The sequence below is a fragment of the Heteronotia binoei genome, chromosome 5 (assembly GCF_032191835.1).
Source record: "Heteronotia binoei isolate CCM8104 ecotype False Entrance Well chromosome 5, APGP_CSIRO_Hbin_v1, whole genome shotgun sequence".
Lineage (NCBI taxonomy): Eukaryota > Metazoa > Chordata > Lepidosauria > Squamata > Gekkonidae > Heteronotia > Heteronotia binoei.
In genome coordinates, this window is record NC_083227.1 from 17,483,026 (window position 1) to 17,495,665 (window position 12,640).

General features: G+C 43.5%; 2 long non-coding RNA genes across 2 annotated transcripts; both read right to left on the minus strand.

Annotated features, from left to right (window-relative positions):
• Window positions 1–1,616: 1,616 nt before the first annotated feature.
• On the minus strand, window positions 1,617–3,025 carry LOC132571139 (uncharacterized). Its single transcript, XR_009555376.1, has 2 exons — window positions 2,682–3,025; window positions 1,617–2,344 (listed from the first exon to the last, which is right to left on the minus strand). It is a non-coding gene; the product is annotated as an uncharacterized LOC132571139 (long non-coding RNA).
• Window positions 3,026–11,285: 8,260 nt separating this feature from the next.
• On the minus strand, window positions 11,286–12,236 carry LOC132571138 (uncharacterized). Its single transcript, XR_009555375.1, has 4 exons — window positions 12,131–12,236; window positions 11,987–12,045; window positions 11,842–11,896; window positions 11,286–11,749 (listed from the first exon to the last, which is right to left on the minus strand). It is a non-coding gene; the product is annotated as an uncharacterized LOC132571138 (long non-coding RNA).
• Between the last annotated feature and the right edge of the window lie 404 nt (window positions 12,237–12,640).

Below are 12,640 nucleotides of genomic sequence, written 5' to 3' on the forward strand. Positions count from 1 at the left end.
CTTTTTTTTTTTTTTGAGCAGGAACATACAGGAACGCAGTTCTGGCTGGCTCGGTGTCAGGAAGTGTGGCCTAATATGCAAATGAGTTTCTGCTGGGCTTTTTCTACAAAAAAAAAAAAAAGCCCCGATGGTTACCTTGTTCCAAATTTCATTCATGTTCTCTAGCTCCGGGGGTGACCAACCAGCACGCAGTCTACAAAAAGAACTCATTTGAGTCATTTCATAAACTCCAGGTAGTTCAAAATATGACAGCTGAGGCTATTATCTGCAGCTAGGCTGAGCATATGTATTACTCCCCTTCTGCAGTCACTCAGTCGGCTGCCGATTAAATACTAGGCTCCATTCAAGGCACTGACTGTCACCTACAAAGCCCTTCATCGCCATGGCCCCTCTTATCTGCAAGTCCGCCTCTTCCCCTCTGCTCTGCCATGACAGCTTTGTTCATCCCAGCAGCTTCTTCTGTAGGTGCCATCCTGCCCATGGGCAAAATCAATAACTACCCGTACTCATGGAATGGCCTGCCTGACAAGGTCAAGAAGACTTCCACTGTCCTGGCTTCGCACAATGTAAAACAGAATTATACAAGAGGACTTTTTTGTACAAGGAAATAAAACTAGGGATGGGCAGGAACCGGCTGATGAAGTAACATTCACCACAATTTTTGGCCGGTTTGTGGTTTACGAAGCAATGTTCACAAACTGAAGAGCAGCCATGTAGTTCCACAAAATTTGGAGCTCCCTGCCACTCAGCTATTTGGTTTGAATAGCTCGGTTCCCTCTAAGCTAACATGAGCCAGCTCACAGTTTTAAGACTCTGGCTCACACATTTTTGTCCTAGTGCAGGAAAGATGGCCCTAGAACCAACTAATTTATGCAGTAACTCACAACTTTAATGCCAGTAGATCACGAAGCAGAATTTTTGCTCACAAGACTCCGCAGCTTAGAGGGAACATTGCTCGAGACCATTTAAACGAAGCAGCTGAACGGCACTCCCACCACTCAGCTGTTAGGAAACTGCTGCTTTCTGCTCCCAGTGAAAAGCTGTGGAGAGCAGAAAGCTGGGGTTTAAGTTCTGAATGGCTCATGAACTGATACAAGTTAGTGAACCATCCTCTTTGTTCATACAAGTTCATGTTTCAGCGACAAACCAGGGACCTAACTGCAAAAATGCAGCTCATGCCCATCCCTAAATAGGTCTGTCCTGTAATGAAATGGTTCAGAAAGTTGCATTGGTACAGGAATAAGTAAAGGTAAAGGTAGTCCACTGTGCAAGCACCAGTCGTTTTAGACTCTGGGGTGACATTGCTTTCACGTTTTCACGGCAGACTTTTTACGGGGTGGTTTGCCATTGCCTTCCTCAGTCATCTACACTTCCCCCCCCCCCAGCAAGCTGGGTACTCATTTTACCGACCTCAGACGGATGGAAGGCTGAGTCAACCTGGAGCCAGCTACCTGAACCCAGCTTCCGCCAGGATTGAACTCAGGTCGTGAGCAGAGGGCTCCAACTGCAGTACTGCAACTTTACCACTCTGCGCCACGGGACTCTTACAGGAATAAGTACAGAGGCCTATACTACTGTACTGCTGCCTAACACTGTAAGTACGCTATAGACGAGGTAATTTCTCTACCATTTAATGCATCACGTTGAAACGCTTATGGTTTGTTTCAGCTCTGTATTAGATCTCTGTCTGTTTTCAGATTTCTGAAGTCCAAACTCTATTGCACCGTACATTGGATGTCCCATCCTGTTGATCATACTTGACTGATGCTATGTAATCTGCCTTGAATCTCAGGGAGAAAGGAAGACTATAAATAACCTGAATGAATGAAATGAATCAAGGTGATTTTTGTAGACCTCTGATTCTATAGTGTCCTAAGAAATAATTGGGTGGGTGGGTATCCTGTGAACTGCAACTGCAGATCACCTGAAACTGATCAATATGTTTAGGACTCCCCTATAATTGAACCACACTTTCCCCACCATCTAAGATTTCAGAAAGTTTCACACCACAGTCCTATACACCAAGCACCCTTACAGTTTAACTCCTATGTGGATTCCCTGGTGTTTACGGAAACCAGAAAAACTACAAAAACTCTTTTCACACTCAGAGCATTCGTATGGCTTCTCTCCTGTGTGGGTTCTCTGGTGCCCAATGAGGGATGCCTTCTGGCTAAAACCTTTATTACAGTCTGTGCATTTGTGCAGCTTCTCTCCCGTGCAGATCATCTCATGTCTTAGAAGGTCTGAGGGCTGAGAAAACCATTTCCCATACTGTGAGCACTGGTATGGCTTCTCTCCTGTGTGTAGCTTCTTATGGCGGACTAGATTTGGAGCATAACCAAACCTGCATTTCCTGCATTTCAACCACTCGTATGGTTTCTCTCCTGTGTGGGCTCTCTTGTGTGTAATAAGTGACTGTTTATCACAGAAGCTTTTACCACAGTCTGAACACTGGTGTGGTCTCTCCCCTGTGTGGGTTCTCTCATGAATGAGAAGGGACCCTTTTCAACTGAAGTTTTTCCCACATTCTGAGCATGCGTACAGTTCCTCCCCTATGTGGGTTCTTATGTGCATAATGAGGAATTTCTTATCACATAAGTGTTTGCCACAATCTGAGCACAGATATGGTTTTTCCCGCGTGCAGTTTTTTGTGCCTCGCCAGGTTTGGGGTGTAGCCAAACCGTTTCCCACACTCAGAACATCCAAATGGTTTCTCTCCTTTGTGGGCTCTCTGGTGTGTGCTGAGGGAATTTTTGTCACAGAACCCTTTGCCACAGTCTGCACATGTGTGTGATTTCTCTCCAGTGTGGGATCGCTTGTGTCTCTAAAGAACAGAGCGCTGTGAGAAGCTTTTCCCACATTGGAGGCAACTGTACGGTTTCTGGCTTGTGTATATCATCTGATGCTTTCCAAGGCATGAGGAGTCACTGAAGTTTTTTCCACACTCAGAGCAACTATACAATCTGTTTCCCGCACTGACCTTTTCACAATTGACAATATGTATTCTTTGGCTGAGTCTCTGCTCGCAATCTGAGTAGCTGTGCAATTTTTGTTCCATGTGGGTTGTCAGGTGCATAACGTGAGATGTGTTAGAAAAGTTTTCCCCATAATGTGTGCACATGGGCAGCTTCTCTTTGCTTGGTGTTTCCTGAATTTTCAGGACAGAGTTCAGATGGTGGTCAGCTACTACAAGCTGTGTCTGACTGTTTCGTATCCCCTCTTGGAAGACATTTTTACAGAAACCTCTCTCACCATTCCTGCAAAGAAAGTTCTTTTTTTGTCATCTTCCTCACACTGCTATCTTGGTGACTTTCTGACATGTTCTGAATTCCAGACTTTTTGGCGTATTGGAAAAAAGTCCCTTTGGGTCTTCCCAGGAACATTTTACTGACCTCACCTTGCTCAGGTTGTACCAGCTGAAAGGTCCCCTTCCATAAATGTTCATCAGCTCCTGGCACAGAAAAAACATATGAGTCATACAAAACAGAACCTTTAAGGAGTTCAGGCTGTAGCTCAGTGGTAGGTTATCAGCTTGACATGCAGAAGGTTCCACGTTAAATCCCTGGCATCTCCAGTTAACAGGATCAGATAGGAGACATGAATGACCTCTAAGACAATGGAGAGCCACTGCCGCTGTGAGTAGACAAGACTGACTCTGAGAGGGCAGGAGGTCTGATTTCAGTGTAAGGCAGCTTCATGTGTAACCAATAAAGTGAAGTGGATCATTTTTTTAAAAAAAAATCTTTTTTTTTAAAGACTATCATTACGATTCTGCCTCATGTCAAGTCAAGTGGGGAGGGGATTTCCTATTGCTAGTGATAATTTCATTTGAGATGCCAAGGACTGAACCTGGAATGTCTGCCCGCAAAGGAGGTACTCAACCCTCTGAACCAGGGTCTCTTTCCTACTGAGCTCCTTAAAAGCATTGTAATTCCATTGAAAATAATTATAAACTGATTTTTAAAGACTAATCCTCTCAGCTGCTTACAGTATTAAAATATCAATGGGACTACATAACATCCATAAAAACATTCCATAGAATCCATAACAATGGTTGATGTTTAACTGATCCCTATCATAAGAACATATGAAGCTGCCTTCTACTGAATCAGACCATCGGTCCATCAAAGTCAGTACTGTCTACTCAGACTGGCAGTGGCTCTCCAGGGACTCAAGCTGAGGTTTTTCACGCCTACTTGCCTGGACCCTTTTCGTGTTTCAAACAATTTTATTAGTAACATATAGTAATAAATTTCAATTTCTTACATCATTACTTTTTTTTTTATCTATCCCATATATTACTTTCTACCCACCCCTCCCCCCATTACTTGACCCCTGCCGGTGTTATATACTTAAAATCTTAATATTAAAGGTACCCTTAATTAATAAGAACCAAAATTAATATCCTCTTCCCTCTTGTACTTAGTCATTATCAAAAATTGTCCAATGTCCTTTTATTTTCCACTCTTTTTCTACGTATCTTCTGAACTTTTTCCACTCCATCTTAATACTTCTAAATCATAGTCTCTTAAGGTTCTTGTTAACTTGTCCATTTCACTCCATGTCATAACTTTTACAATCCAATCCCATTTCTCTGATATTTTTTCTTGCTTCCACAACTGTGCATACAATGTCCTAGCAGCTGAGAGCAAGTACCAAATTAAAACTCTATCTTCTTTTGGAATTTTTTCCATTTGTAATCCCAACAGAAAAGTCTCTGCAACTTTGTAAATTCGTATCCCAAGATCTTAGAAATCTCTTGTTGAATCATCTGCCAATACTTTTTCGCTCGTTCACAAGTCCACCACATATGGTAGAAAGAACCTTCATGTTTTTTACATTTCCAACATCTATCTGGCATCTTATTGTTCATCTTTGCCAACTTTTTAGGAGTCATATACCATCTGTACATCATCTTAAAACAATTTTCTTTAATACTCTGACATGTTGAGAGTTTCATAGAGTTCTTCCACAAATATTCCCATGTGCCCATCTGTATTTCTTTATTTACATTAATTGCCCACTTAATCATTTGAGATTTCACTACTTCATCTTCCGTAGACCATTTTAAAAGTAACTTATCGCCTGGACCCTTTTCAGTTGGAGATGCCGGGGATTGAATCTGGGACCCTTCTGCTTACCAAGGAGATGCTCTACCACTGAGCCACCATCCCTCAAGTCAGACAGGGAAAAGAGTTTAAGTCCAGTGGCACCTTCAAGACCAACAAAGTTTTATTTATGTATCTGAAGAAGGGTGTGTGCACACATTATATCCAGAATTAAATATTGCTGGTCTTAAAAATGCCACAGGACTCCAACTTTGCTCTGCTGCTTCAGACCAATGTGGCTGCCCACCTGAAAGTTTTATTCAGGCAGGGATCAGAGAGTCAATGGGGTGTAGCAGAGAGTCAATGGGGTGTAGCAGTGTTGAACTAGTATCTGGGAGATCCAGTTTTGAATCTATACCATGGAAGATTGCTTTGTGACCTGGGGTCAGTTGCACGAGGTGGACAGACAAGGAGGAGTTCCTCAGACTGGGAAGCCAGGAAGGTCTCATATATATTAGTCAGCCACCTTGCCTCTCAAGATGGGGGTCCCAAACCAGGGCCCTTAATATAAATCTTAACAGTCATGTATGGGCCCACGTGGTTTTTTAATTATTGTTATTGTTGTTATTTTCTATCCCGCCCTCTCCGCAAGTCCTCACTCTTACCCATAATGCTCTCCATCTCACCCTCTGGCTTGGTATCCATGGAGAACTGTGTCTTCATGACATCAAACAGATCCTCCTCAGATTTAGGGGAATAAACAATCACTTCTTCCACAGGCTCCAGTATTTGAAATACAAAGGAAAACTAGTCCTCAGATGCAGTCAGGACTGGATGGCTTGCTCCATTCTCCAAAGGCAGGGCCTGTAATGATAATATTTACAAACCATTTCTGAACATTCAAAACATGTAATATTTGTTGGAGTGACTGATGCAGCATGTGTGGACATTGCGGGGGGCGCACTACATCATTCTAAGTGTACGTAGGTGTTATCTCATTGAATAGGATGCCTTTCTTGGTCTTAACCTGGTAGCTACCCTCTGACCAGTGTTCCCTTTAAATTGAATTAATGTGAGCTACCTCATAGTTTGTTAGTCTCCTGCTCACACATTTTGTCTTAGCTCAGGAAAAATGGCCCCAGACAGAGCACACTAATTTATGCCATAGCTCACAACTTGAATGCCAATAGAAGTTTTGCTCATAAGACTCCACAGCTTAGAGGGGGTATTGCCTCTGACCCCTCCTCTCTTTTCTCTTGCTTCACTTTCGAAGCTGAAATTAATTCAAAAGCATACATATTCCCTTGGATCCCCACCCCACCCTTTTCCAGCCTCTCGAGGGCACTCCTCCACTCACATTGAGGTCCTGCCTCCCATTGGTCATTTCTGCATGCGGGGGTGGGGTGGGGTGCAGCAGTACAAAACATGCCTGGCAAATCCGATTTTCCCCTTACTTTTAAGCAAGCATTTGTGTGTTATAATCCAGATTTTTAAAAAGAACCCTCCTGGTGGAAGAAGTGCACTTTGTTTTGTTTTGGTTTTTTTGCTAAGCACTTTGGAAAAATAAATGTGTCAGTGCTTAGTGGGGTAGGGAAGGCGTAGAAGAAAAAGACCTGAAGTTGAAGAAAAAGATCTGGAAATGGTAGAAAGAGAAGAGGGGGAAAAGACAGTTTTGCAAACATAAAACCAGCCCCTCCTCCTGTGTGGGTGGGCAGGGGGGCATGAGAAAGAAAGGATGAGAAAACCTGAACTGTGTGTTTCTATGTGTGGTATGAAACTGACCAGGAGAGAGTGGGGAGAGGGGCCTTTCAGAAAGAAGGAAGAGAGGGTGCCAGTGGGTGGGTGTGGTTGGCTGCAATGACAGGGGAAGGGGAAAGATGCAGAGGTGAGTGGGGGGAGTGAAAAGGGATGGCGCTGGAGAAAAATGCAGCTTTGAGGTGAATTTTTGAAGGCATTAGAGGGACTGGAAAATGCAGTGAAGCTGGTTTGCAAAGAAAGGGGCATTGGGAAAGAAGAGGCATGGGTGGTTGGCAAAGGCTGGTCCAAAGTTAGCAAGCACAGGAAAGCTCAGGAGCAGCCTCCACCATCGGGGAAAGAAAGGAACTGGAGGTGGGTGGGAGTCTAATGGGAACCCACATGGAGAAAGGATGCCTGGGTTACTCCCTCTCACTGGGTCTCTCGAAAGCTAATTCCCTCAACTAAATAGGAGACCACCCCCTTTGGGTAACACAGCATGTAACACGGCCCCACTACTCTGGAACCAACTCCCGGAGGAGGTACGGGCCCTGCGATGTGTAAATCAATTTCGCAGGGCCTGTAAGACATACCTCTTCAAAATAGCCTTCGCCCATACCGAACTAAGATAATGTCGCTGTGTATGTTTCTTCTCCTCTACTGAACTATTTAGCACCTCAATGTTAATTTTATTGTAATTGTATATCAATTTTATTGTTTTATGATTTTACTATATTATATTGCATTCCTATGTTGTGAGCCGCCCTGAGCCTGCTTGTGCGGGGAGGGCGGGATACAAATAAAAAGTTATTATTATTATTATTATACACATTGATGGGCTGACAGTGTAGGCTTTTGGCTAGTCACTGCTTTGGGTAGAGGAACCTTTATAGCAATAACACAGGTATTTTCTTCCAAGCTCCCAAAAGGCTGGCCCAAGCTCTTTTCTCCCCTGCCCCATTCCTTTCTGAAGAGGCCCTGAGCTACGGCTCAGTGGAAGAGACTCTGCTTTGCATGCAGAAGGTCCCAGGCTCAGTTCCTGTCATCTTCAGTTAAAAGGATCAGTACAGCCGATTTTGCACTCACCTTACACCGCTCTCGCGTCTGTCTTCTCAGCGCAGCGTCCTCCTGATTTCCCACTATTTGCATTGGGGCTGCAGCAAACATTGTGGTTTTCGTGCAGCAAATGGAAACTGGTTTTTAGCAGTTTCTATTTGCTGTGCAAAAACTGCGATGTTTGCTGCAGTCCCAGTGCAAATAGTGGAAAATCGAGAGGACGCCGCACTGAGAAGACGGACATGAAAGCGGCATAAGGGTGAGTGCAAAATCGGTCTAAGTGTTCCCTCTAAGCTGCAGAGTCTTGTGAGCAAAAATTCTACTTTGTGAGCAGCTGGCATTAAAGTTGTGAACTACTGCACAAATTAGTGTGTTCTGGGGTCATCCTTCCTGAGCTAAGACAACAATGTGTGAGCTGGAGGCTAAAAACCTGTGAGCTAGCTCACTCTAACTCAGCTTAGGGGGAACACTGGCCTAGGAGCAAAAAAAATGACCATTTCTACCACAGAGCTTTTGCCTAAATACAGTGTTGCTTAGATGGCGCTAGCATGATGGCATCACTTCCTGTGCAATTCCAGCGATATGGCCTGAGTCTTCTTTTTTCTCCTGGTAAGTCCCCCTCACCCTCCACCAGTTGCCAGGACACACCTGGCAACACAAGTGTTTAATACTTCCAGGTAGCACCTGAAAATCTCCCGCTATTACAAGATCAATTCTGCTGGAGAAAACGGGTGCTTTGGAGGGTGGACTCTATGCATTATGACCTGCTGAGATTGATCCTCTCCCTAAAACGTGCCCCCTCCAGACTCCACCCCCCAAAATCTCCAGGCATATCCTAACCCAGAGCAGGCAATCCTAATCAAGCAAACCTCACTTTCCTACATTTGTAACATGTTGGCCATCCTTTCCCCTCAAGACACTCAGAACCAAATTCTCCCACCTCCCCTTCCTGTTTTTCATCCTCTTCCTGCCTTAGCAAGAACCCCTCAACCACAGCCACCGCCTGGATGCAGGTCTCTGGATTACGTTCCGTGACCCAACTCTGCATTTCCTGTGGCAAAATTACCATAAACTGCTCCAGGATCAGGAGCTCTAGAATCCTCTCCTTGGTGTGCTGCTCAGGCTTCAACCACTGACGGCAAAGCTCCCAGAACTGCCCATAGACCTCTTGGGGACCCTCCATCTCTTGGTAGCGGAACTGCCTGAACCGCTGGCATTGTGTCTTCAGGTTGCCCTCTTTATCCTCCAGAATTTCTCCCTTCACTTTCACAGAAGAAATGAGGCCTTCTTGGGCTTCTTTAGGGAGGCCTCGTAAAATCTGGGCTGCAGATGCTCTTTTAGACTGTCGTCTGGCACAAGTTACTCCCTTGAAAGATACCAGGAGATTCTGAGTGACCTGCTCTGACCAGGCCTGAGGTGACTGGTGGACGTCTTGTTCCAAGCGTGGAGGCTGCATAGTCTTCAGGAAGTCCTGCCACTGGGATTCTCACTGTTGTAGTCCCTCATCTGGGTCTTGCTTGATGGGCTGTGAGGCAGCTCTAGGCAAAGGTTCCTCGATGGTTCCCACCTGGACAACGTGAGGGTCTCTTCCTTCTATTTTCAGTGACTTCTTTAATTTGGGTCCTGAAGAGTCCTAAGTCCTCCATTTTTATTCCTAGTATCAGCTTCTGAAAAGAAATTTCAGAAAAGAAATTTAAAAGAGAAACAAGAGAAATATAAGCTCTTTTAAGACACTGGGGTTATTTGTTGTAAATTCAGAGGCTGTGGCTACTAAGGCCTGCTAGGGCCTTGATTATTGTGAAATAAGGGTGCCAGGTCACTGGTAGCGGATTGGAAGGAAGGGCAGATAGAGTTGCCAGATTCTAGTTGAGAAGTCTGAGGAGAACTGGGATCTTACAGTACCATAGAATGTAAAGAACCAAGAGGTTAAGCTACTATAAAATAAAATGCAATGCAAATATTAATTACACAGTGTACAGAAATGTCCTACATAGGATACCCAAATCATAATACACAGCAACAAGGTGAAATTGTATGTCCAATAACAAAAAAAATCAAAGTAATGGTTACTCATGTATATTAACCAAAGGACCCAGTGTGTTTTGGCTCAAAGGGCTTCAGTGGTCAAAACTACTAAAATATATGTAGAACGACAACAATGGCAATATAAAATATCCTTTTAAAGCTCAGCAGTTTGTGTATGAGTCCTGAAATTAATAAAAGATACGGACGTTAGAAAATTATAACATACTAACTTATCACAATTTTTTTTTTAAAAACCCATTAATACAGAATGGTAGCTACTTAAAACACACAAAAAGTGAAGCTCCCAGCAATGGTCTTCCTGATCTGGGGCCAGGAGACGCCCTGCTCAGATCAGCTGCAGGACTGAAAGCAAGAAGCTTCACGGGGAGAGTCTACTTGAAATCCCAGGCGATCCACCCATATCCTGCCGGCTCGTTCTCCAATTTTCCGTCTTCCCCCGCCCCATAAATCCCTCTTTGCTCACCTCCTCCTCCGGCCCAAACAGCCTGCCAGGTCGTGGTTGTTTCTCTTGCAATCTGCAATCCGAATGACTGGCCAAAGGAGGCTACTCTACCCCCCACCCCCGGCCCCCTCCCACGACATAGGGAGGAACAGGAAAAAGCAGGCGGAGCAATCCAAATGTCCCCGACCTCTCTAGGAGGCAGATCTTTGCGAGCTTAACACAGGAAAGCAGCAAGGTGAATTTTTCCCTTTGTGCAGAGAACCGGGGAGGGAGGTGGGGTGCTTTTTGCATGGGGTTGCATCTGAAGCCGCAGCCTGCTCTTTGGTGGAGCAGGGAGGGGGAATTGCGCAAGGGAGCCGCAAAGCAGGGATGGAAAGGGTGGCGAGGCTTGAAGGGGTGGCTCAGGCACGGTTGCCAGCCTCTCCATGGGGCCTGCAGCGCTCACAGAATTCCCTGGCAACTGAAATGGCTACTTGCCAGGGTGGACTCCATGACTGTAGACCCCGCGGAGGTCCCACCCCACGCCGCTCCATTCCCGAAAATCATCAGGTGTTTCCCACCCAGGAGTTGGCAACTGCCGGCGGCTGGCCAGAGATGCTCTGCAAACCAGAGGCGATGGGGGGTCGGGTTATCAGGTGCCCCCTGGTGGTGGTGGGAGGTTTGGCAGGTCCAGGTTGCCAAACTCCTAGAAATTAGGGGATGGACTACTGGAAAGGGGAAAAAAGAGGGTGGGGGACTTTACCCAAGAGAATTAAGCCAAAAACCAAAAAAATTAACTGCAAACCAGTGTAGGACCAGTAATTAAAAAAACTGTATGTAAAACCCAGGCCTTTTTTTAAAAAGAAGAAGAAGCCCAGCAGGAACTCATTTGCATATTAGGCCACGCTCCCTGACACCAAGCCAGCTGGAACTTCGTTCCTGTGCATTCTTGCTCAAAAAAAGCCCTGGTAAAACTTAAATATTATCAGAAATACATTATTTATTCTCAGATGGTTATAAACATTTATGGGCCCAACTTTGACTTCATTGCAGGAAAGAAATACAATGTTACAAAGGGAACTTTTGCAACCCAACACGTTTATAGCCCAAATTGGCGTTCTTCAACCGTCAACAATGTCTGTACATGCTCATGATACATTACTAAAAAAAAAATTACAAAAAACAATATACAGGTTGATATAGAACCAAGATAGGAGTTTAAAAAATCAAATATAAATAACAAAAGGCAAAAGAACGTTTGTGAGTCGTCCTTGAATACAGTTTGTGAGAAACCCGACACTTAGGCAAAAAATATTCTAATATTAATTAAGTTATGAAATAATTTGAGTCCAACGCAGTGGTCTTATAGCCCAGTTCCAAACAAAGATCCTACGTATTTTTTTTTTACTTTGCTTCAGATTTTTCTTCCACAGTGGTTAGGGCTCTAAAATATGATACATAATTCCACATTAATCAAATGTAAAGTAAAATTAATTACATAATTAATATAATGTGTAATTATTCATACAGGCTGACCTTCAATCAATTTATGTCCTGGACGTCAGTTGTATGCAACTTAAGTGATGGTATTCTGTTAACAATGAAATAAAAATATTTGAAAATCATTTTGTGCATTTATTCCATAATGATTTATAAACCCATTTATAAATTTAATAAGTACCTGCTGTTGTGCAATATATACTTTTCTTTGAGATATTCTTCTCTATCTCCTACTCATTTCTATTTATAACAAAATAATATAGTTAATTAATTCTGTTCATCGCAGAGATCAGAAAGTTTAAAAATTACAACATTATGAAGTTACCTTGCATGAACTAATGAATCAAGCCTCTTTCTCCTCTGACATCTGAACTTCCTATCTCACAAGCCTACCTAAATACTTATTCAAGTTACAACATTTCTTTACATTTAAAGTTACAGTGCCACAAGGAATCTTATTTCTTGCAGAGCACAAAAAACAGGTGTAATCAATACATTGGTTAAGCCCCCCAGGTGTTAGTGTTGCTAATCTATGTATGTAGAAGGACTCTCTTTGCCATGTTTGTTGTAAATTTATTCTGTTATATTTCTTTTGTTTTAGTGTTTCCAAAACAATAAATTTGAAGTCCTCCGTAGTGTGTCTCATTTCATTAAAATGCTGGGTAAACACTGTTTCAGTCAGACCCCTTCTAAATGTGGATTTGTGTTCAATTATCCATGTTCTAATAGATCTGCTGGAAATTCCTATGTACAAGAGCCCACATCTGCATATTAAAAGGTATACACATCCCTTAGTTGCACAGGTGAATAGTTCTTTAATCTCTTTACAAAAGTT